At 39.7% G+C, this 24,442-nt stretch overlaps 1 protein-coding gene across 5 annotated transcripts in view; it reads right to left on the bottom strand.

Moving 5' to 3' along the window:
- Window positions 1-24,442, bottom strand: part of PIK3CB (phosphatidylinositol-4,5-bisphosphate 3-kinase catalytic subunit beta) — a 199,595-nt gene that overhangs the window by 150,110 nt on the left and 25,043 nt on the right. For 4 of the 5 annotated variants that reach the window (XM_032408604.1, XM_032408602.1, XM_032408605.1 and 1 more), the window contains exon 2: window positions 7,895-8,000. The exons of the other annotated variant lie outside the window; for it this stretch is intronic. The gene's annotated coding sequence lies outside the window, so the exon portion shown is untranslated. The remainder of the gene's footprint in view (window positions 1-7,894; window positions 8,001-24,442) is intronic. 5 annotated transcript variants of the gene reach the window in all.

Here is a 24,442-nt window from a genome sequence, read left to right as displayed (position 1 = left end):
GTCCTAGGATCGAGCCCCATGTCCTCAGTGGGGAGCCTGCTTCTCCCTCTGCCCCTCCCACTGCTCATGCTCTCACTCTCTCTCTCTCTAATAAATAAAATATTTAAAAAAAAAAAAAAACTTCCTTGAGTCTAGACTCCTTACCATGGCCATAGGACCAACACGGCCCAGCCCTACCTACATGAACTTCATCTCATGATACTATGGTCCTCTTCCATTCTGTTCTAGAGTATGGGACTTCTTTCTATATCTCCCACACAACAAGCTTGTTTCCACTTGAAGGTTCTTACTTAGCTTGATTTTCAAGTGACAGAATTTTTGTCTTTCACACCTTATCTTTTTTTTTTTTTTAAAGAATTTATTTATTTGACAGAGAGAGACACAGTGAGAGAGGGAACACAAGCAGGGAGAGTGGGAGAGGGAGAAGCAGACTTCCCGCAGAGCAGAGAGCCCAATGTGGGGCTTGATCCCAGGACCCTGGGATCATGACCTGAGCCGAAGGCAGACGCTTAACGACTGAGCCACCCAGGTGCCCTTTCACACCTTATCTTAATGTCACCTCCTCAGAAGTAAACACCAAGGGGTGCCTGGATGGCTCAGTCAGTTAAGCATCTGCCTTTGGCTCAAGTCATGGTCTCGAGGTCCTGAAATCGAGCCCCACATGAGGCTTCCTGCTCGATGAGGAGTCTGCTTTTCCTTCTCCCTCTGTGCCTCACCCCACTCATGCTCTGTCAAATAAATAAATAAAATCTTAACAAAAAATAAAGGGGGTGCCTAGGTGGCTCAGTCAGTTAAGTGTCTGCCTTCGGCTCAGGTCATGATCCTAGGGTCCTGGGATCAAGCCCCACATCGGGCTCCCCGCTCAGAAGGAAGCCTGCTTCTCCCTCTCCCTCACCCTGCCACTCCCCTTGCTTATGCACTCTCTCTCTCTCTCTGTCTCTCTCTGTCAAATAAATAAATAAAATATTTTAAAAGAAAGAAAGAAAGAAAAGAAGTAATCACCCAGCCACTCTACCAACCGCTTTGTTTTAAAATGCTCTTCGTTATCACATTACAATTTGGTATTTTTCTGGATCTTATCTATAAGAATACCTGGCACAAAGCAGATGTTTAATAAATATTCAGTGAATTTCGTGATTACAGTGTTTTCCCTAAATATTTTCTTCTCCCAGGATCCCAACACCCCTGCTAATTAACTATATACCTAGCAGATAACCTTAATCCCTACCTTATTAACAAAGTAGGATAAGGAATTACACAGTTTTCCTCCTCTTTGCCTAAAAATTCCTTGATTTGCTTTCTTCTACTCCTCTGGTTTCTAAGCAGAAATGTTGCTACTTTTCTGTAAGAATTAAGCCCTTTACCCATGTCCTTGATCTCAAACCTTTCTACCTCCTCCTGGCAATTAATCACTCTAATATTTAAACTACTCTAATGGATCATTCCCCTTTACCTAAAATATACTACATGCTAATGCAAAAATATCTCCTATATGGCTAAGTCCTCACAACTGCACAAAATTCTTGAAAAACATTCTACTTTATTCTTCATGCTGTGTAGGTTGTAAAACCATTTACTTAACTCTTTTTTTTAAGAGAGAGAAAGGGGGGAGGGGCAGAGAGAGAATCTTAAGCAGGTTCCACATCTAACACGGAGCCCGGATTCGGGGCTCAATTTCATAACCCTGAGATCATGACGTGAGCGGAAATCAAAGAGTCGGACACTCAACTGACTAAGCCACCCAGATGTCCTTCAATAACTTAATAGTTAAATTCAGTGATGCTTTCCAGGGTATTAAAATCCTTAATCTTTCTACAGCATCTCATCCCTCTAAAGAGCCTCTCCCTGAAATTCTTTACTACGCTTCAAAGAAAGACGCTGCATGATTCTGGTCTCCTTAATATTTTTCTTATTTCTCCTTTACAGATTCTTTTTAACAACATCCACTCATTTACCATAGGCACTTCTTAAAGTCCTGCACTTAACATTTTTCTCTCGGCTAGGGCCCTGGAAATGTTACCTACTTTCAATTGACATTCTATGTGAATTACTCCAAAATCTATTATATCCAGGTCCTAAAGTATATTTTTCTAATTTCCAGTTTCATATTCCCACAATTAAGGAAATATTCTAAAACTTCTACCTATAACTCAAAAAATGTGTCTAACAAAATTCATCATGTTACAGTCCCACCCACCAGACCATTAGTACCAGTCTTTCCTCATAGTTTCCTTACTCCTTCTGTTCATGGTACCATCATACTTCAAGCCACCAGAACTCAAAATCTTGGATTCGTTTGTATGACTCCTTTCTTCCATATTCTCTGCCAAATCTACTTCTGAAATCTCTGCTGTCGAATGAACTCAGTCAGGTAGTCATTATTTCACTTCTGCAGCCCTGATCACAGCTGTAATTAGCCAATTCATTTCATGAACATTTGTTAAGCACTTAACTTGCCTGCAAGACTAGAAGCCCAGTTTAGCTGGCAAAATAAGCCCAGGCAGGTAATGTCTGTCCTTGTTAACAGACAATAGACCATGTAATTTATCATCCATGTAATTTATCACTGGATGAACCATGTAATTTATCATCCAAACCAGTAGACTTAAAAGCAGAAGAGGGCATTAAAAATAGGTGAACAGGGGCGCCTGGGTGGCTCAGTCATTAGGCGTCTGCCTTCAGCTCAGGTCACGGTCCCAGGGTCCTGGGATCGAGCCCTGCATTGGGCTTCCTGCTCAGCGGGGAGCCTGCTTCTCCCTCTCCCACTCCCCCTGCTTGTGTTCCCTCTCTAGCTGTGTCTCTCTCTGTTAAATAAATAAAATCTTTAAAAAAAAAAAAAATAGGTGAACAGTCAGGGGTGCCTAGCTGGCTCAGTGAGTGGAGCATGTAACTCTTAAACTGGGGGTTGTGAGCTTGAGCCCCACTTTGGGTGTAAAGATTACTTTAAAAAAAATAAAATCTTGGGGCACCTGGGTGACTCAGTCAGTTAAGCATCTGCCTTCGGCTCAGGTCATGATCCCAGCATCCTGGGATCGAGCCCCACATCAGGCTCCGTACTCAGCAGGGAGCCTGCTTCTCCCTCTCCCTCTGCCTGCCTGTCTGCTTGTGATCTCTCTCTGTCAAATAAATAAATAAAATCTTTAAAAAAATAAAAAATAAAAAATAAATAAAATAAAATCTTAAAGAAAACAGTTGGACATCTAGAGATGCAAGAATGGTTCAATAACTGCAAATCAATCAATGTGATGCACCACATTAACAAAATGAAGGATAAAAATCATATGATCATTTCAATAGATACAGAAAAAGCATTTGACAAAATTCTACATCTGTTCATGGTAAAAACTCTCCACGAAGCAAATTTAGAGGAAACACATCTCAACGTAATAAAAACTATATATGACAAACTCAAAGCTAACATCATACTCAAAGCTGGAAGTTTTTCCTCTAAGATCAGGAATAAAACAAGGATGTCCACTCTCAACACTTTTATTCAACACAGTACTGGAAGTTCTAACCACAGCAATGAAACAAAAATAAATAAATAAAAGGCATCCAAATTGGTAGGAAAAAGTAAAACTGTCACTATTTGCAAATGACAAGGTATAATATATAGAAAATTAAAAAAAAAACAAAACCCTAAAGATTCCACCAAAAAAAAAAATATTAGAACTAAAAAATTAATTGAGTAAAGTTGAGGGCACAAAACTAATACACAGAATACTGTTGCATTTCTATATGCAATAACGAACAGAAAGAGATATTAAGAAAATAATCCCATTTACAAGTGCATAAAAGAATAAAATACCTAGGAATAAATTTACCCAAGGAAGTAAAAGACCTGTACTCTGAAAACTATAAGACATGATGAAAGAAACTGAAGACTGGGCATGTGGGTGGCTCCGTCAGTTAAGCATCCAACTCCTGATCACAGCTCAGGACCTCATGAGTTCAAACCCTGTACTGGACTCCACGCTCAACTTTTAAAAAAGTTTAAAAAAAGGAAGCTTTAAAAATAAAAAAAGAGCGGGGCACCTGGGTGGCTCAGTCATTAAGTGTCTGCCTTTGGCTCAGGTCATGGTCCCAGGGTCCTGGGATCGAGCCCCACATCGGGCTCCCTGCTCCGCGGGAAGCCTGCTTCTCCCTTTCCCACTCCCACTGCTTGTGTTCCTGCTCTCGCTATCTCTCTCTCTGTCAAATAAATAAATAAGAAATCTTTAAAAAAATAAAAATAAAAATAAAAAAAGAGGGGCGCCTGGGTGGCTCAGTCGTTAAGCGTCTGCGTTCAGCTCAGGTCATGATCCCAAGGTCCTGGGATCGAGCCCTGCATCGGGCTCCCTGCTCGGCAGGAAGCCTGCTTCTCCCTCTCCCACTCCCCCTGCTTGTGTTCCCTCTCTTGCTGTGTCTCTCTCTATCAAATAAATAAATAAAATCTTTAAAAAAAATAAAATAAAATAAAATAAAAAATAAAAAAAGAAATTGAAGACAACACAAATAAATGGAAAGATATACCATGTCTACGGACTGGAAGAATTAACATTGTTAAAATGTCCATACTACCCACAACGATCTACAGATTCAATGCAAGCCCTATCAAAATACCAACAGTATTTTTCATAGAACTAGAATAATCCTAACATTAGTACAGAACTATAAAAGACCCTAAACAGCCAAAGCAACCTTGAGAAAGAACAAAAACTAAAGTATCACAATTCTAGATTTCAAACTACACTAAAAACCTATAGTAATCAAAACAGCATGGTACTGGCACAAAAGTAAGACCCATGGATCAACGGAACAGAATAAAAAGCCAAGTAATAAACCCATACTTAATGTGGTTAATCTACAACAAAGGAGGCAATACACAATGGGGAAAGGACAGTCTCTTCAATAAATGGTACTGGGAAACTGGACAGATACATACAAAAAAATGAAACTGGACCACTTTCCCATACGGTACACAAAAATAAACTCAAAATGGATTAAAGACCTAAATGTGAGACCTGAAACCATAGAACTCCTAGAAGGAAACATAGGCAGTAAATTCTTACACATCAGCCTTCGTGGTATTTTTCTGGATTTGTCCTCCCAAGCATGGAACAAAAGCAAAAATAAATAGTTGGCAGTATGCCAAAATAAAAAGTTTCTGCACAGCAAAGGAAACCATCTACAAAATGAGAAGGCAATTTACTGAAGGGGAGAAGATATTTACAAATTATGTATCTGATAAGTAGTTAATATTCAAAATAAATAAAGAATTTATACAAGTCAACACCAAGAAAACAATCTGATTTTAAAAATGGGCAGAGGCACTGAATAGACATTTTTCCAAAGAAGACATACAGATAGCCAAAAGACACATGAAAAGACGCTCAACATCATTGATCATCAGGGAAATGCAAATCAAAACCACAATATCACTTCACACCAGTCAGAATGGCTAGTACCAAAAAGACAAGTAGTAACAAATGTTGGTGAGGATGTAGAGAAAAGGGAATCCTCGTATACTGTTGGTAGGAATGTAAATTGGTGCAGCCACTTTGGAAAACAGCATGGAGTTTCCTCAAAAAATTAAAAATAGAAATACCGGGGTGCCTGGGTGCTCAGTTGGTTAACTGTCTGCCTTCACCTCAGGTGATGATCCCAGGGTCCTGGGAACGAGCCCTGCATTGGGCTCCCTGCTCAGCAGGGAGTCTGCTTCTCCTCACTCAGCCCCTTCCCCTGTTGTGTTCACTCTCTCAAATAAATAAAATCTTTAAAAAAATAAAAAATAAAAAGAAATAAAAAGAAATAACCAGGGGTGCCTGGGTGGCTCAGTCGTTAAGTGTCTGCCTTCGGCTCAGGTCATGATCCCAGGGTCCTGGGATCGAGCCCCACATCAGGCTCCCTGCTCGGTGGAGAGCCTCCTTCCCCCTCTCCCACTCCCCCTGCTTGTGTTCCATCTCTTGCTGTGCCTCTCTCTGTCAAATAAATAAATAAAATCTTTAAAAAAAAAAAAAAGAAATAACCATATAATTAGGTAATTTCACTTCTGGACACTTACGAAAAGAAAACAAAAACGCTACTTCAAAAAGATATATGCACCCCTATGTTTACTGCGGCATTATTTACAGTAGCCAAGATATGGAAGCAGCCTAAGTGTCCACAGATAGATGAATGAATAAAGCTGTGATATACATATATAAAATGCAGTATTACTCACCCATAAGAAAAGTGAAATCTTTTTTTTTTTTTTTTAAAGATTTTATTTATTTATTTGACAGAGAGAGACACAGCGAGAGAGGGAACACAAGCAGGGGGAGTGGGAGAGGGAGAAGCAGACTCCCCGCCGAGCAGGGAGCCCGATGTGGGGCTCGATCCCAGGATCCTGGGATCATGACCTGAGCCGAAGGCAGACGCTTAACAACTGAGCCACCCAGGTGCCCAGAAAAGTGAAATCTTGCCATTCATGACAACATGGATGGACCTACAGGATATTATGCTAAGTGATATAAGTCAAAGGCAAATACCTTATGATTTCACTTACATGTGGAATCTAAAAACAAAACAAGCAAATAAACAAAGAAACAGACCCCTAAATATAGAACTGAGGGTGGCCAAAGGGGAGGGTAGTGGCAGGGTGCATGCAACTCTTGATCTTAGGATTGTGAGTTCAAGCCCCATGATGGGCATAGAGATTACTTAAAAAAAAAATAAAAATAGTAAAGACCAATAAAAATTTTAAAAAGATAAAAACTGGGACGCCTGGGTGGCTCAGTTGGTTAAGCATCTGCCTTCCAGTTGGGTCATGATCCCAGGGTCGTAGGATCGAATTCTGCACTGGGCTCCCTGCTCAATGGGGAGCCTGCTTCTCCCCCTGCGTGCTGCTTCCCCTGCTTATGCTCTCTCTCTCTCTCTCTCTCTCTGACAAATAAATAAATAAAATCTTTAAAAAAAAAAAGATAAAAACTAACTCATGGGGATAAAAAAGTACAGAGCAAAAAAAGTTGGGCGATTACAGAATGATATATGCCAATTATATCTCAAAGCTAGGGGGAAAAGTTTGGCATTAATTGATCTACAAGAGGTTTAAACCAGGATATATGGTCATGCTAACTAGAACTCCAGTACTTAGGAAAATGATTGCTGCATCCTAAGTACATTCTACCTACTGATTTAATAAATGAATTCGAGATGAAATATTCACTTTATCACCTCCTCTTCACTCTTTTACTGCAAACTTATTTTCAGCCACAAACACTGTCTTGAAAGGGGCAAACAATAACCTCCTAACTACCAACTCGGAAAAAGGTCCAAAAAGCTTCAGTTTTCAATTAACCTCTCTAAACAGCTTTCAACAATACTATCCCCTCCTCCGTCCTTCATGAAGCTCTGTTAACAATGGGATAAACATAATCCTAACCATCAGACTATTTTAAAACAACGCCTAGGATTTCTACCTTTCTAACAGAGATTAACTAAAAGATTTAGAATCTAGGGGTGCCTGGCTTGCTCAGTCAGAAGAGCATTCAATTCTTGATCTCAGGGTCATGAGTTCAAACCCCATGTTGGGAGTAGAGATTACCTAAAAATAAAATCTTAAAAAAAAAAAAAAAGATTTAATGGGACGCCTGGGTGGCTCAGTTGGTTAAGCGACTGCCTTCGGCTCAGGTCATGATCCTGGAGTCCCGGGATCGAGTCCCACATCGGGCTCCCTGCTCGGCGGGGAGTCTGCTTCTCTCTCTGACCCTCCCCCCCTCATGCTCTATCTCATTCTCTCTCTCAAATAAATAAATAAAATCTTTAAAAAAAAAAAAAAAGATTTAGAACCTAACTAATATTCCCATTTTCCTTCTATTTTTCAACTTCTGGAAAATGAACGTAAGTAATTAAAGATACAAAATTGGATACTTACCTCAAAATGATAGCCCCCATTTCAGTCTTTTAAGATATCAGATGATGACATTACTTATTTTTTTAAACTGAAGTTTTCGTGGAAGACTTTCAAATTAGAAGACACACTACAAAAAAGGGTGAAGATAAAAGGTATTAACACCTAAATGAGCTAAATTAAAAATAAATTTATTACTTGTATGACATGATTGTTTATAACTATTTTTAAATATGGGGAAAAACATAAAAAACATATGAACTACAATATAAAATTGTAGAGCATTAGAACAAGAAGGGAACTAAGTAGACACCCTATACAACTACCTAAATCCTCTCATTCAGATCACCTTTTTGAAACCTCTTTTCTGTAACATGCTAATTTTCTTTCAACTTCTCAACCTATTCCTCTATCTACATCATAAGCTACTAACTATGGATAGCTTATTTCATCTTCCCCCCTTCTCTAGTATTTGAAACACACACAATATATGGAAAGATGCATGCAAGCAAACGTAAGATGAACACTATAAATCACCATCCCACAGAAGAACACCAATAACATTACATCTACCTACATGCTCCTCTCATCCCAACCTTTATCCTGAATAATTATTCCATTACTGTTTAAAACAGAACTTTGTCACACATGTATATATCCCTAAATAATGTTTTGTTTAGCTTTGTATCCCTGGCTCCCTTTTTCAGCTTGATAAATTCATATGCTGATGAAGTCTTCAGGGATGTGAATTTTGTCACTCAAATATTTTTCTAAGCTTTATCCATGTTACTTTTTAATTGCTCTAGAGTGTTTCATTATGTAAATACGCCACAATGTATTTATTCTGTTTTCAAGCACTTAAGATGGTTTAAAGTTTTTTGCTTTTATCAACATTATTATACAAGTCTCCAGGTGCACATGAACAAGAATTTCTTTACGGTATGCTTTTTTTTTTTTTAGATTTTATTTATTTATTTGACAGAGAGAGACAGCAAGAGAGGGAACACAAGCAGGGAGAGTGGGAGAGGGAGAAGCACGCTTCCCGCGGAGCAGGGAGCCCGATGCAGGGCTCAATCCCAGCACCCTGGGATCATGACCTGAGTAGAAGGCAGACGCTTAACGACTGAGCCACCCAGGCGCCCCATCTTTAGGGTATGCTTTAAACCTAGAAGTGGAATTGGTGGGTTATAGGACATGTAAATTCCCAACTTTACCAAAAATGCCAAACTGTCTTCCAATTATATCACTCTACCAACTCAGCAGCAGTATGTAAACTGATGACACAATCCTCTCCAATACCTGGTAAATTCAGATTTCTTAATTTGAGGCAATATAGAACTTACACCATGATTTCAGTCTGTATTACTTAATGAGGTTGAAGACCTTTTCACATGTTTATTAATATCTATGTTCCTTTCTGCATTCCTTTGTTCACAGTTTTGGCCATTTTTATTGGGTTGCGTTTTCCTCATTACTTACTAGGCTTTATATTATGTAGCCACAACTGGCTACATAATTTGGAGGCCCAGTGCAAAATTAAAAAGCAGGGCCATGGGGTGCCTGAGTGGCTCAGTGGGTTAAGCCTCTGACTTTGACTCAGGTTGTGATCCCAGGGTCCTGGAATCGAGCACCACATCAGGCTCAGGCTCTGTGCTGGGTGGGGTGTCTGCTTGTCTCTCCCCTCTCCTTCTGCCCCTCCCCTCACTCATGCTCTGTCTCTCAAATGAATAAATAAAATTTTTAGTATCTTTTTTTTAAGGTTTTATTTATTTATTTGAGAGAGGGAGACAGAGATGGCTAGAGAGAGCACAAGCGGGGAGGAGAGGGAAAAGCAGGCTCCGCAGAGCAGGGAGCCACACTCGGGGCTTGATTACAGAACCCTGGGATCATGACCTGAGCTGAAGGCAGGCGCTTAATTAACTGACTGAGCCACCCAGGCGCCCCTCCGGAGGGGATTTTAAGTTTAATTAAAAATTCAGAAATTTTAATAATTTTAATTTTTTAGAAATTTTAATAAAAAATTCCAAGCATCTGGTTAGAACATTTTAACATTTAAAGATGTAAAAGAAGGGAAAAAAGACTTAATCTTCAAGTTTCATAAAATTAGTAAGAATTAAAGGAGAGCGTAATTGTTCTATAAAGGTTGAATATTTTTTTCATTTTGTATCTTCAAAATAAAATTCTGTTAGAAAGGAAGTAATTTAATTCTCGCCTTGGTTTGTTTTTGTAATAAGGTCAATAATACTCTTTTTAAAATGAGAAGAATGTTATAAAACAGACTTTAGACAATGTTAAAATATATCAAACTGCTTACTTTTCCAAAAGTAAGGGAATCGGTCAATTCAAAAATAACCACAATTTGTTGGTGCAGGATGTTGACAGTCAGGGAGGCTATGCATGTGGGGGCAGGGATGTAAGAGAACTCTCTGTACTTCCTACTCAATTTATTGTGAACCTAAAACTACCAAAAAATGATGTCTAGGGGGGAGTCGGCTTCTCCCTTTGCCCTTCCCCCTGCTGGTGCTCTTGCTCTCTCTCTAATAAATAAATAAAATCTTTAAAAAAAAATTTACTCTTAAAATTCCTACTAAAACTTTAGGTAAAAACAATGTTATTAATAACTTTACACATGAAGATCCACTTTCACAGAAAGGAGAAAATTCTGGACAAACAATAAACATCCATTAAACTTTAAAAAGATGTGGGGGAAGATTTCAAAAGCTTATCCAAGCACTGAGAATGGCATATAAACAAACAAAAACCCCTATACAGAGTCTATCTCTAGTCCTTGTTCAAGTAAAAGTACTTTTCTACAAAAACAGAAACAAAAAAGATACTATGCCTCAATCATGCAAGTTATATTATAATTTAAGAGCTGGCTAAACTATTCTATTTAAGTAACAGTGATTTCAACCTCCCAATCTCCACCCACAAATAAGCAAGCAAAACCAGGTAAATTCAAAAATCATTTCATGGTGTAAGTATTCATCTCTCTCCACTTCACCTTCTTCTTACTGAACTCAGAGTACTCCTCACATACTAGCACAAAGTCCTAGCCCTACATCAAAGGATAAAGTAATGTAATTTCTACCACATTTTTTTTTTTTACAAAATGCAATTAGAAGAGTCAAAAATAGGGGCGCCTGGGTGGCTCAGTCGTTAAGCGTCTGCCTTCGGCTCAGGTCATGATCCCGGGGTCCTGGGATCGAGCCCCACATCGGGCTCCCTGCTCCGTGGGAAGCCTGCTTCTCCCTCTCCCACTCCCCCTGCTTGTGTTCCCTCTCTCGCTGTGTCTCTCTCTGTCAAATAAATAAATAAAATCTTTAAAAAAAAAAAAAAAAAGAAGAGTCAAAAATATTCTTTAATACCTAGTACCCAGTAAAGAACCAGATTAAGATTGCTAGTGTAAGAGTGTTTGTCTGTTTTTCTTTCTTTTTGTTTAACAAATGGAGATTATATATTCAGGGTTTTTTAAAATAAAGTTTTCAAAAAACCAATATAGCCACAAGCATAGGGAAAAAATGGACACTCTCATTAGAGGATAAAAATAAAAATTAAAACCACAATAAGATACTTTGTAGCCACCAAAATAAGTAAAATTTAAAGAAACTAAGAATACCCAGGCTTGCTGAGAATGTGGAGCAATGGAAATTCACATACCCTATGACATAGGAATTCCAATCATAGATTATTCATTCAAAAGAACTATGTACACATTTCACCAAAAGATATTTACTAGAATGAGAAATAAAACTACAGAGACACCATTTTCCACATATCAGTTTAGCAAAAGTCCCTGTTTGCCAAGGTACTTTCTAAAGATTTATTTATTTATTTTAGAGAGAGAGAGAGCTCTAGGGTGCATGCGGGGGGTGGGGGGGAGAGGGAGGAGCAGAGGGACAGGGATAAAGAATTTCAAGCAGACTGCATGTGGAGCATGGAGCGCGACAGGGAGCTCAATCGGAGGACCCTGAGATCACCACCTGAGCCGAAAACAAGAGTCCAAGAGTCCGACGCTCAACCAACTGCGCCACCCAGGCACTCTGCCAAGGTACTTTCTTGTCAAGGCTGTGAAGAAATGCCTATTATCAGGGTGCCTGGGTGGCTCAGTTGATTAAGCATCTGCCTTCGGCTCCGGTCTTGGTTGTGCTCATTCTCTCTCTCAAATAAATAAACAAAATCTTTAAAAAAAAAAAAAAATGCCTATTATCCACCATAACAACAAAATGGTAATTATGTGAATTATGTGAAAGATGTAGTAACTAGCCTTAACTGTGGTAAATATTTTGCTATATATACGTATGTCAAATCATCACATTGTACACCTTAAACTTACACAATGTTGTATGTCAATTAAATCCGAATAAGCTTGCAAGAAAGAAATACACATTAGTCCTTATAATCAGTGTGAGAGTCTGGGTCCAAACATGAGGGCATTTTGGCACTACCTATCAAAATTACAAAGATATATGGCCTCTGATTAGTAATACCGCATCTGAATTGATTCCATAATTTTATACTTGCTTATGGACAAAATGACATATACAAGGTAAGTCACTACAACACTGTTATAATAATAAAAAACTGTAAACAACCCGGGGTGCCTGGGTGGCTCAGTCCGTTAAGCGACCAACTAGATTTCAGATCAGGTCATGATCTCAGGGTTGTGGGATGGAGCCCTGCACTGCGCTCCACACTCAAGAGTGCAGTCTGCTTATCCCTTTCCCTCTGCTCCTTGCCACCCCCCTCCCCACCCCGAGCTTGCACTTTCTTTCTCTCTCTCAAATAAATAAATGGAATCTTTAAAAAAAATTTTTTTAAAAACTAGAAACAACCCAAATGTCTACCAACAGAGAACTGGTTAAATAAAGTATCCAAAAGGAAACCATACAAACTAAAAAAATAAGAAGAAAATAAAATAAAATAAAATTATACATACTCTATGGAAAATCTTCTGTGAAGATTTCCATTGTTAAGAAACACAGTATGTAAAGGGAAGGATGGGAAGACCAATTTGCAGAATAGGGATAATATGCTGGCTTTGGTGGGTTTTGGACAGTGGAGATAGAAAGAAATAAGAATCTGTATTTTCATTTTCTTTATTTACATAAAGAAACTCTAGAAGAATACATAAACTAATAAAAAGTTTCCTGGGTGGGGTAAATGCACTGGAGGAATGGGGTAAAAACAAGAACAGGATGACTGAGGGCTAGGGGTGGGAAGGTTTACATTGTTTAACTTTTTTACGTTTATTTTAAATTGTTGCTTTGTTTTATTTATTTGAGAGAGAGCAAGAGAGAACAAGGGGGGGAGGGGCAGAGGGAGAAGCAGACTTCCTGCTGAGCAAGGAGACCGATGTGGGGCTCCATCACAGGACCCTGAGATCATGACCTGAGCCGAAGGCAGATACTTAACTGACTGAGCCACCCAGGAGTCCCTAACTTTTTTATGTTTTTTTTTTTTTTTTTTAGATTTTTATTTATTTATTTGACACAGAGAGAGACACAGTGAGAGAGGGAACACAAGCAGGGGGAGTGGGAGAGGGAAAAGCAGGCTTCCCGCTGAGCAGGGAGCCCGATGCGGGGCTCGATCCCAGGACCTGGAATCATGACCTGAGCCGAAGGCACACGCTTAACAACTGAGCCACCCAGGCGCCCCCTAACATTTTTATGTTTAAAAAGTTTTTAATCCCACAGGAATTACTACTAAATAGATCACTAAACTAATAAACCAAAATAGGGTCCAAATACTATCAACATACATATATGACAAGAACTATTCTTTTACCATCTCTGTAACTGAGACCTCAGCACTGCCCATCTATCTCACTGAAGTCTATAGTATGACTATGTCCATCTGGCTTAAGTCATCAGTCCAAGATCCCTAAAACTTAGTCTTCTAAAGATATTTTCTCTATAATTCCATTTGCTTCTCTTAGGTTTAAGGTCAACCTCTTCTCCCTTAGTTACACACACACACACACACACACACACACACACACACACACACAATTTCTCCAGTCTCTTCAGAACAAAAGCCTCACCTAAGGGTTCTCACTTATGAGTCCAGAGGTTAGTCTTTTCTACTCACCAGCAATTCACCCCAACAACTAAGTCATGGTCTAATAAATAAGGGAACCCACAAAATGAAGCCATCCAGAATTTGCCAACCAAATGAGACTACAGAATGAGATAACCCCTATCATGAATTATCCTACTTAAGAAATTATTTCATACACTACTCATTTACCTAAAGTGCAAAACACTATGGTATCTATTAAGATGCTGCTCATTCCAGCACCCTGTCCATCAGGCCAACTCCTATGCACCTGTACCAATTCAGGTGACATTTTTCTCTAGAGCCCTTCCTAATTCCCCAAGGCTCACTTCCATGGGATCCTGCTGTGACCTGTGTCAGTTTATTATTAGCTTTAAATCATTACATTACAAATATCAGTTTGCTTATCTTCCCTATTGGACTGTGAACCTCAGGACAAGGAGAGAGTCATATTCATATTTATAATCCAAGTACTTAGCAAAGTGCGTTTACAAATGGCAGGTAATCAAAAGGGCTCACTAAATGAATTAAAGAAACTACACATGTAGGCAAACTGTGAGCATGGTTGAAATCCCACTTAATGTTCTCTTAGACCCAAAGGCATTTTACTTCATTCAGTCCCTGCTTTGAAGGAAACAGCAACTCCAATAACACTCTACCTTACTGAAATTACTAATATCTTACATTAATATGAAACAATTGAAAATATTATCTCAATCACTTCATGAATGTTGCATAAAACTATTTCAAAAATACGTGTGTCTCAGGGCACCTCGGTGGCTCAGCTGGTTGAGCATCTGCCTTTGGCTTGGGTCATGATCTCAGGGTCCTGGGAATGAGCCCCACATCGGGCTCCCAGCTCAGCAGGGGAGTCTGCTTCTCCCTCTCCCTCTGCCCCCACGCGTGCTTTCTCTCTCCAATAAATTAAAACCTTTAAAAAAAAATGTGTGTTGGGGTACCTGGGTGACTCAGTCGTTAAGCATCTGCCTTCGGCTCAGGTCATGATCCCAGGGTCCTGGGATCAAGCCCCACATCAGGCTCCCTGCTCTGCGGGAAGCCTGCTTCTCTCTCTCCCACTCCCCGCTTGTGTTCCTGCTCTCGCTACTCTCTCTCTGTCAAATGAATAAATAAAATCTTTAAAAAAAAAAAAAAAGTGTGTCTATTCAAAGCTAATCAAAACACAGTTGATGGAGTGCTAAATTTTATGACTTTTATTTTTTTTTTTTAACAAATTATGAGTTAGGGGCACCTGGGTGGCTCAGTCGTTGGGTGTCTGCCTTCGGCTCAGGTCATGATCCCAGGGTCCTGGGATCGAGCCCTACATTGGGCTCCCTGCTCCTCAGGAAGCCTGCTTCTCCCTCTCCTACTCCCCCTGCTTGTGTTCCCTCTCTGGCCATGTCTCTCTGTCAAATAAATAAATAAAATCTTTAAAAAAAAAAAAAAAAAAATATATATATATACATACACACAGCATCTTCTAAGAAGGTAGCCAGGACTATAGGGATCAGACATTTCTCCACACAGTATCTTAAACACTAACTTATACAAGCTTTCCATTTGGGCTGTCCCCAGTGGCCTGAGGAAGAGTAAGCAGAGACTAGAATAATCAACTATTCATATATACCCAAGAACTATATGGCAGGTGTTTATCATTCAGCATGTTTTCAAATTTTATCAAATACTGGTGAAAACTAGGAACTAAGGAGAAAAGCAAATTTTAAGGATGCCTGTTAAATACATCCTAGTTAACTGTGAACCTGTCCTCCAAATCCAGGAACTCAACAGAGCTTTCTATTTTGTCAGAGAATGAACAGCAGACAGAAAGAACTAGGAAACAAATGCCTGTATACTGATCCATGCATACACACATCTATATTTATTTCTGTGTCTATCTAAAAAGACCAGTAATTCATACTGATCTCAGATTCTAATCCAATCACAATGTCATTCAAGCCATATTTACAACTCTCTTTACCACAGTGATAAATCTCTATCTTCAATATATTGGTAAACTCACTTACTCCTAAAGTATATAAGGTAGTACGGAATTCCTAATTCAAACAAAAAACAATTCTAATAACAATAGCTCAGTATTTGTTTACAGATTTTTTGTTTTGAGCTTGGGGTTTATAGTCAAAATTCTGTGTCGTTAATTGGTTTTTTTATTCTCCCTTTTTTTAAAAAAAAAGATTTTATTTATTTGACAGAGAGAGAGAGTCAGAGAGAGAGCACAATCGGGGCAGAGGGAGAAGCAGGCTCCCCGCTGAGCAAGGAGCCCCAACAATGGGGCTCAATGATCCCAGTACGAAGGCAGCTGCTTAACTGACTGAGCCACCCACACAGCCCTCTTCTCCCTTCAACGTGGTTGTTATTTATTAGAAATCCAATTAGGCTCATTTGTTTGTGTTTTTATTTCATTTGGGTTTCTTCCTTCCCATCCTGATAGATTTTAAGTATTTATTTTTGATTATGTGAAACATTAATATGGTTCCAAAGTCAGGCCTACACAAAAAGATACGTTCACAAAAGCACCCCTCTCTCCATCCCTACTACTTTCATTCCCATCCCCTTCCTTTCCACAATGTTCCCACCCAAATCCTATAAGAAACCAATCTCATTAGTTTCTGGATTACCTTCCTTGTATTTATTTTTGCACAAATGTGCAAATACTTATCTATATTCTTATTTCCCTCTTTTCTTACATAAAAGGCAACATGCTTTTTTCCATTAACAGTATGTCCTAGAAATTACTTTGTATCCATTCACAGAGCTCTTTCACATTCTCTTCTTACATCTGCACTGTACTCCATTGTGTGGAATTACCACTGTTGATGGGTATTTATATTGTTTCCCATATTTTTACAATGCTACAATGTAAACTATTGACATCCTCTGTTCTGCTCCCCCTCAAACACCATCTCAGACAAAACCAAAAACAAACAAAAAAACTGGCTCTACCTCCAAAACATACCAAACTCACTCAACACTACCACTGTTCCTGACACAGCCTCAGTCTAAGTCATCCTTAGTATTTCTTGGCTGTTTTGCTGCAAAACCCTCCTAATCAGTCTCTCTGCCGCTACTCTAGCCTCTCTACAATTCAGCTGTGCCCGAGGAACCCAAAATGTACTTTGTAGAGCATAAATCAGGTAACTCCCAATTCTTTGCTTAAAACCTTCCAAAAGCATCCCCTTGTAACCTTACCTGAGTTGCACCTATGACCTACAGAAACCCTACATGATCTCTTATCTGTCTACCTCTGCCCTCATCTTCCACTCTCTTTCTCATTAACTACTCTTTAGCCATACTGGTTTGCTTTCCATTCCTCCCCACACTTTTTCCTTACTTAGGGCTTTTTTTTTTTTTTTAATTTTATTTATTTATTTGAGAGAGAGAGAATGAGAGCACATGAGGGGGGGGAGGGGCAGAGGGAGAAGCAGACTCCCTGCCGAGCAGGGAGCCCAGTGCAGGACTCGATCCAGGGACTCCATAGATCATGACCTGAGCCAAAGGCAGTCGTTTAACCAACTGAGCCACCCAGGCGCCCCTACTTAGGGCTTTTTTATACTTGCTGTGCTTTCAGCTTCAAATGTTCTGCCCCAGGTCATCTGTCACCTTCTAACATTCATGTCTCAACCAAAAGTTACCTCTTCTAAGAGATTTTATGTGTATAAACACAGTTAAGATATAACCTGGGTCATTTTCTACTACTTTATCACCGTCATAATACTTGTTAATTAGTACTTGCAATTCTCATTTATTATTTATATTTTTGTTTCTTCCACTGGAAAAGAGGGAAAGATAGTTTTTTGGGGTTTTTTTTAAGATTGTTTTGTTTTGTTTTTTTTTTTTTAATTTATCTGAGAGAGAGAATGGGAGACAGAGTATGAGAGGGGGAGGATCAGAGGGAGAAGCAGACTCCCCGCTGAGCAGGGAGTCCGATGCGGGACTCGATCCCGGGACTCCAGGATCATGACCTGAGCCGAAGGCAGTTGCTTAACCAACTGAGCCACCCAGGCGCCCTAAGATTTTATTTTTAAGGGGAGCCTAGGTGGCTCAGTCGTTAAGCGTCTGCCTTCAGCTCAGGTCAGGATCCCAGGGTCCTGGGATCGAGCCCCACATCGGGCTCCCTGCTCAGCGGGAAGCCTGCTTCTCCCTCTCCCACTCCCCCTGCTTGTGTTCCCTCTCTCGCTGTGTCTCTGTCAAATAAAAAAAAAAAAATTAAAAATTAAAAAAAAAAGATTTTACTTTTAAGTAATCTCCACACTCAATGTGGGGCTCGAACTATGAAGCCCAATGTGGAGCCCAACACAGGGCTCAATCTCACAACCCTGAGATCATGACCTGAGCTGAACTCAAGAGTTGGACAGTTAACCAACTGAGCCACCGAGGCACCCCCAAAAAATAAAATCTTAAAAAACATATTACTAAGAACTCAAAAGCTCTTGTCTATGTAAGTTATATCAACATTTGCGGAATTTGAAGTTAAAACTGAGGATTTTAAAATATTTACCATGTAAAAGTTAATAAGCCTATTAAACAGGGGCGCCTGGGTGGCTCAGTCGTTAAGCGTCTGCCTTCGGCTCAGCTCATGATCCCAGGATCCTGGGATCGAGCCCACATCGGGCTCCCTGCTCAGCGGGAAGCCTGCTTCTCCCTCTCCCACTCCCCCTGCTTGTGTTCCCTCTCTCTCTGTGTCTCTCTCTGTCAAATAAATAAAATCTTAAAAAAAAAAAAATAAGCCTATTAAACGTTTACTTAAAACATTTTAGTTTTAGGGGCGTCTGGGTGGCTCAGTCAGTTAAGCGTCGACTTTTAATTTCAGCTCAGGTCATGCTCTCAGGGTCATGAGACGGAGCCCCGCGCTGGGCTCTGCGCTCAGCATAGAGTCGGCTTGAGATTCTCTATCTCTGCCTCTTCTCCTTCCCCTGCTCGTGCTCACTCTCTCTCTCTCTCTCAAAATGAGTAATAAATAAAAGCTTTAAAAAAAGTTTATTTTTAAACATATTTTAGCTTTAAAAAACATTTTTCAAAATAAAACTTTTAGTAAGAACAGTAATACAGCTTTATATTTCTGCAAATCTCCTAATGTCTGGCTTAATAGAAGACAGCTAGGGGTGCCTCGGTTTTGGCTCAGGGCATGACCTCATGGACATGAGATCAGGCCCCACATCAGGCCCCGCATCAGGCCCCACATCAGGCTCTGCACTCAGTGTGGAATTTGCTTGAGATTCTCTCTCCCTCTCCCTCTGCCCCTCCCACTCCTGCTCTCTCTCTCTCTCTCTCTCAAATAAATAAGGGCACCTGGGTGGCAGAATCAGTTAAACATCTGCCTTCTGCTCAGGTCATGATCACAGGGTCCTGGGATTGAGTCCCACACGGGGCTCCCTACTCAGCAGGGCGTCTGCTTCTCCCTCTCCCTCTGCCCCTCCCCTCCACTTGTGTTCTCTCTCATGTTCTCTCTCTCAAATAAATAAATAAAATCTTTTAAAAATAATAAAATAAATAAATAAATAAAGACGATGACGACGACAGCCAGATTCTCATTTCTGCTTCTGTATTCAATCTATTGCGATACCACAAGTTATACTGCCTCTTGAAAACTCTTTCATATTTTGTAAGTGAATGAGAGCAATACTAGCAAATAATGTCTTAAGTTATGAAAACAGTTTTGACCTTACAGATCTGTTATGAGCTCAGGGACCACCAGGGTGTCCCCATACTTTGAAAACTACTGCTCCATTCTGTACTCCTACAATACCCTGCTAGGCTCTATCATTTGCACTTACCACAAGGCATCAGAATCATCTGTTCATTTGTCTGTCTTTATCTTAAAGTTCCTTTAAGCCATGAACCATGAGCCTTCAACCTTGCATCCCCAGTACCTCAGAAAGCATATTCCATATATCCTTCTCAATAAACACTCCATGAATAAATGATAGAGGAAAATACACACCTTAATATAAAAAGGTATATGTGAATAAAGTAGATTTCCCATGTCCAGTTCTTTAGCTAACAGAAATGCATAAAAGAAAAATCTTACAATACACTTATAATAATTCCAGACATAGAATAAAGGATACCTGGTATGACCACACTAGATTACACCTTTTCAAAGTTCAGCGCTGAGGGAACTAGGAAAGCAGATCCTAAAAAGTATCTTAGACTGTAAACAAACACCCACTGCTCCAGTCTTCTGTCTAAATAAAAGTATCCACCTCTGCAACAAAACAATTTAACCACTGTTTTAAAAAAAAAAAAATGGGTGGGGAGAAGTGTTGGTGTCTAGGTAGGGAGAGTGCCAGTGACTGATAACTAACTCTGAAACAGGTATTCTCAGCTTACGAATTTCTTGAAATTTTGTCAAATTAGAATATGAAAAAATATATTTTCCTGTACTTATTTGCAATGTTTTTCAAATCAATGCCACCTTACATTTCTATGAATGAACATCTTCCTCTCAAATTAAACATCATAACATTACTGAAGATAAGACACATATGTGTATGTCTTACTTAACCTAGCCCAGTACCTTGATGCTCAACCATTATGTCTAGGTTCATCCATTAATGGGATATCAAAGTACCTGCACCAAGGAAAAAGAGATCCTTTTGCAGTAAGACCTAGGATGGTGTTGGGATCAAGACGAAGAGAAAAGCTCTTAGAACAATTCTCAAGAGGGATGGGGAAATTCAATGCAGAGCTAAAGGAGTTTGGGGCTCTAGGGGAGCAGCGTGCACACACTAGAGTGATGGCCTCCTTCTCTAGGTCTGTACTCTAAGCCATAAAATCAAACTCTAAAATGCAGAGGCTTTCTCCCACACTTTTCAGGAAGTCTTGGTAGCCTGCATGCCCAAGAAAGTCCCAACCTCTTGGCAGAACAAATCTGACATTCCAAAGGTCTGAATTTTGACCAGTCAGCTCACTAGTATTTCACATACTGGCAAAGAGTTAAATTGCTTACAACAAACAGGTTAACACTGTTACTATATTTTCTAGATAAGGAAATAGGAACAGAAGTAACCTGACAAATTACTTGACCTCTTATGGAGAAAAAGCCATGTGAGTATTTTAGAAAATAATAGTCATCAAAATAATTTCCTAGCCCCATAAAATTTTACAAAAGCAGAACTCTTTAAACTTTTAGTACTTAAAATCACAAAATATTTTTGCATTAGCAACACAACTTGTAAATACAGAACCATACTAAGACATTCACTTTGGATAACCTTAGAACATTTTTTGTAGAACCATAATATTATGGTTTAGAAAATAAGCTTTTCTTATTTTCTAGTTTTCTTGACACAGGAAAAGAAAGTATTATCAATTATGTTCACTAAAATTTCACTATATTCTCAATTTTATTTATTTTTTATATTACCTATTCAAAGAGCCTTCCATGGCCTTTAAATCGATATGACATTATTCTCATTTGATAATCTCACCAACTGTTAAGAACAGCTCTACAGGGGCACCTGGGTGGCTCAGTCGGTTAAGCGTTTGCCTTCAGCTCAGGTCATGATCCCGGGGTCTTAGGATGGAGCCCCACATCTGGCTCCCTACTCAACGGAGAGCCTGCTTCTCCCTCTCCCTGCCTGTGGCTCTGCCTACTCGTGCTCTGTCAAATAAATAAATAAAATCTTTAAAAAAAGAGAGCAAGAACAGCTCTACAAAATAAACTAAAATCTGGTCATTAAATGCAAGACATACAATTCCTTAGGAATTCTTTTTCTTTCCTAGGTATACTGTGAGCAGCCTTTAGCAAACTCATTTAGTATTAAAAAAAAAAAAAAAATCAGCATCAGGAAATCCACTTCCCATTTTAAAAGGATTCTTCTTTCCCCTTACAAAAAAAATCAGAATTTCCTTAATTAGATCACCAGAGCAAGAGTTTCTATATTGACTAAGAGAAAGATGGATTAACACACAATTATAAACACATCAGTGCTTTGTTTATAAAACCTTCAGTGGTTTTTCAGGCTTGAAAAGAAACCTTACAGAGAACCACCACTGTACTCATCCAGCCACATGGTAACTAAACATGCTCAGCAGACAGAGGAGCCCTAGTAATGACTGAACTGACATTCTATCTGGTTAAGGCTAGAACTGAAGAGAAGGATCTGAACTCCAGAGAATCTGGCATCTGTTTAATCAAAATTACTCTGGAGTGAGTTAGACTTGAAGAGACCAATAGGAGGTGAAGAGCTGGAATGGCCAGGAGAAAAATAAACTGACATTAGGGAACTAGTGAGAAGATCGGCGATTTCTGGGATTACCCTGGAAAACAAGTCGACAGGCCAGTGATGATGTTGAACATGCTGGACATTGAAAAGCACAATCATCAAAACACAAGAAACTGGGAAATTGCAGGGATCCCTAGGCAGGGGAACAGAGGCTTACTTTTCACAACAAATTTTTGTACATTTAAGATTTATACTATATGCAATCATTCCACACTCCTATAGCTCTTTGTGGCAGTGCCCTCAAACACATAAATTATATCCTTACATATAGATGTGTTAACCACTATTCTGAATTTGAGCCATTTATTACAGTATGTCAATTTGCCTTCATTGTTTCTTTCACTGGTCATAAACCATATGTTAGATCATACAGAATCTGAACCAAATGTTTCAAAGTAAAATCTAAATCTTATTTATTCATTACAGGAATGCTTGAATGGCTAAAGACTGAAAACCTAAAAGTCGACCAATAGAAGGCTGGTTAGGTACATTATGGTACATCCACATATGGGAATGCTTTGCTTGCAACTATAACAAAACAAAAAGTCCTGGGGCACCTGGGTGACTCAGTTGGTTAAGTGTCCAACTCTTGGTTTCAGCTCAGGTCAAGATCTCAGGGTCATGAGATTGAGCCCCGCATCAGGTTCTATGCTCAGGGTGGAGTCGGCTTGAGAGTCTCGTTCTCCTCTCCCTCTGCCCCTCCCCCATGCTGCACATGCACATTCTATTTCCCTCCCTCTCTCTAAAATAAGTGAATAATGGAGCGCATGGGTGGCTCAGTCGTTAAGTGTCTGCCTTCCGCTCAGGTCATGGTCCCAGGGTCCGAGGACCGAGCCCCACATGAGGCTCCCTGCTCAGCAGGAGGCCTGCTTCTCCCTCTCCCAATCCCCCTGCTTGTGTTCCCTCTCTCACTGTCTGTCAAAAAATAAAATCTTTAAAAAAAAAAATAAGTAAATAATCTTTTTTAAAAAGTCTTTAAAAATTTGGATTGATCACAATAAAAAAATTTGGAAAGATCTCCAAGACACGTTAAATGAAAAAAAAAAAAACAAAAACAATGTGCAGAACAATGTCTGGAGTATGTTCTCACTTTTGTTAAAAAAAAAAAAGGAAGGGGATATACACAAAGATATGTATTTGTATATATAAGCACTCAGGAAAAATGCATTTGCAACCACTGGTTGCCTCAGGGAATGAAAATTGCAGGGCTGGACAACAGATAGAAAAGAGATTTTTCACTGTATGCTCTTTGTTTCCTTTTGAATTGTGAACCACGGAAGTGAATTACCTGTTCAAAATCAATAATTAAAAAATAAAAACTGAATCCAGCATCTGAGGCATCTAATTCCTGTACTTATCTCACTCGCTAGCATTTTCAATCCCCTCATACCAACTAGATCTTTCCCTCTGACTCCAAAAACATACACACCTCACTTGTCCCTCCCTCCCTCCCCTCCTCCTAACCTTTTTCTCTTCCTTCCTTAACAGCCAACATCATCTATTTGTCTGCCCTTACTGCCTACAATCTAGATTTTGTCCCATCCCTCAACTGAGAAAGTTTCAACACCAATTCTTGCCCGAGATCACATGGCTAATAACTCAGTCTGGTTCCAAGACGGTAACAGAAAGGTTGTGTCTTGGGTTTCAGTATTGCCTTGGGAAGACCCCCAAGGATATTTCATTCCTATCTTTTATTCCTCTAACCTTAACTTTTTTCCTTCCCTTCATTCTTCTACCTTTCCCTGGATTTTCTCCTGCTCATCTTCCTTCCTTGGCTCAATCAGTATCATGGCCTTTCTCTTTGTCTCCACACATACCCTACACAGGTTGATATCAAACCTGGCCACTTTATTTTTTTTTTTTTTAAGATTTTATTTATTTATTTGACAGAGAGAGAGACAGTGAGAGAGGGAACACAAGCAGTGGGAGTGGGAGAGGGAGAAGCAGGCTTCCCGCAGAACTGGGAGCCCGATGCGGGGCTCGATCCCAGGACCCTGGGATCACGACCTGCGCCAAAGGCAGCCGCTTAACCGACTGAGCCACCGAGGTGCCCCCAAACCTGGCCACTTTAAAACTAATCAAAAGGGGCACTTCGGTAGCTCAGTCGGTTAAGTGTCTGACTGTTGATTTCAGCTCAGGTTGTGATCTTGGGGTCATGAGATCAAGCCCACGTTGGGCTCATGCACTGGGCATGGAACCTGCTTAAAAGTCTCTCTTGCTCTCTCTCCCCCTCTCCCTCTGTAACCCCCCCAACAAATAAAAAATAAATAAA

The sequence above is a fragment of the Phoca vitulina genome, unplaced genomic scaffold, assembly GCF_004348235.1.
Source record: "Phoca vitulina isolate PV1807 unplaced genomic scaffold, GSC_HSeal_1.0 scaffold10, whole genome shotgun sequence".
NCBI lineage: Eukaryota > Metazoa > Chordata > Mammalia > Carnivora > Phocidae > Phoca > Phoca vitulina.
Note: the sequence above shows the minus strand (reverse complement) of the source record. Positions and strands in the feature narration are given on the sequence as shown.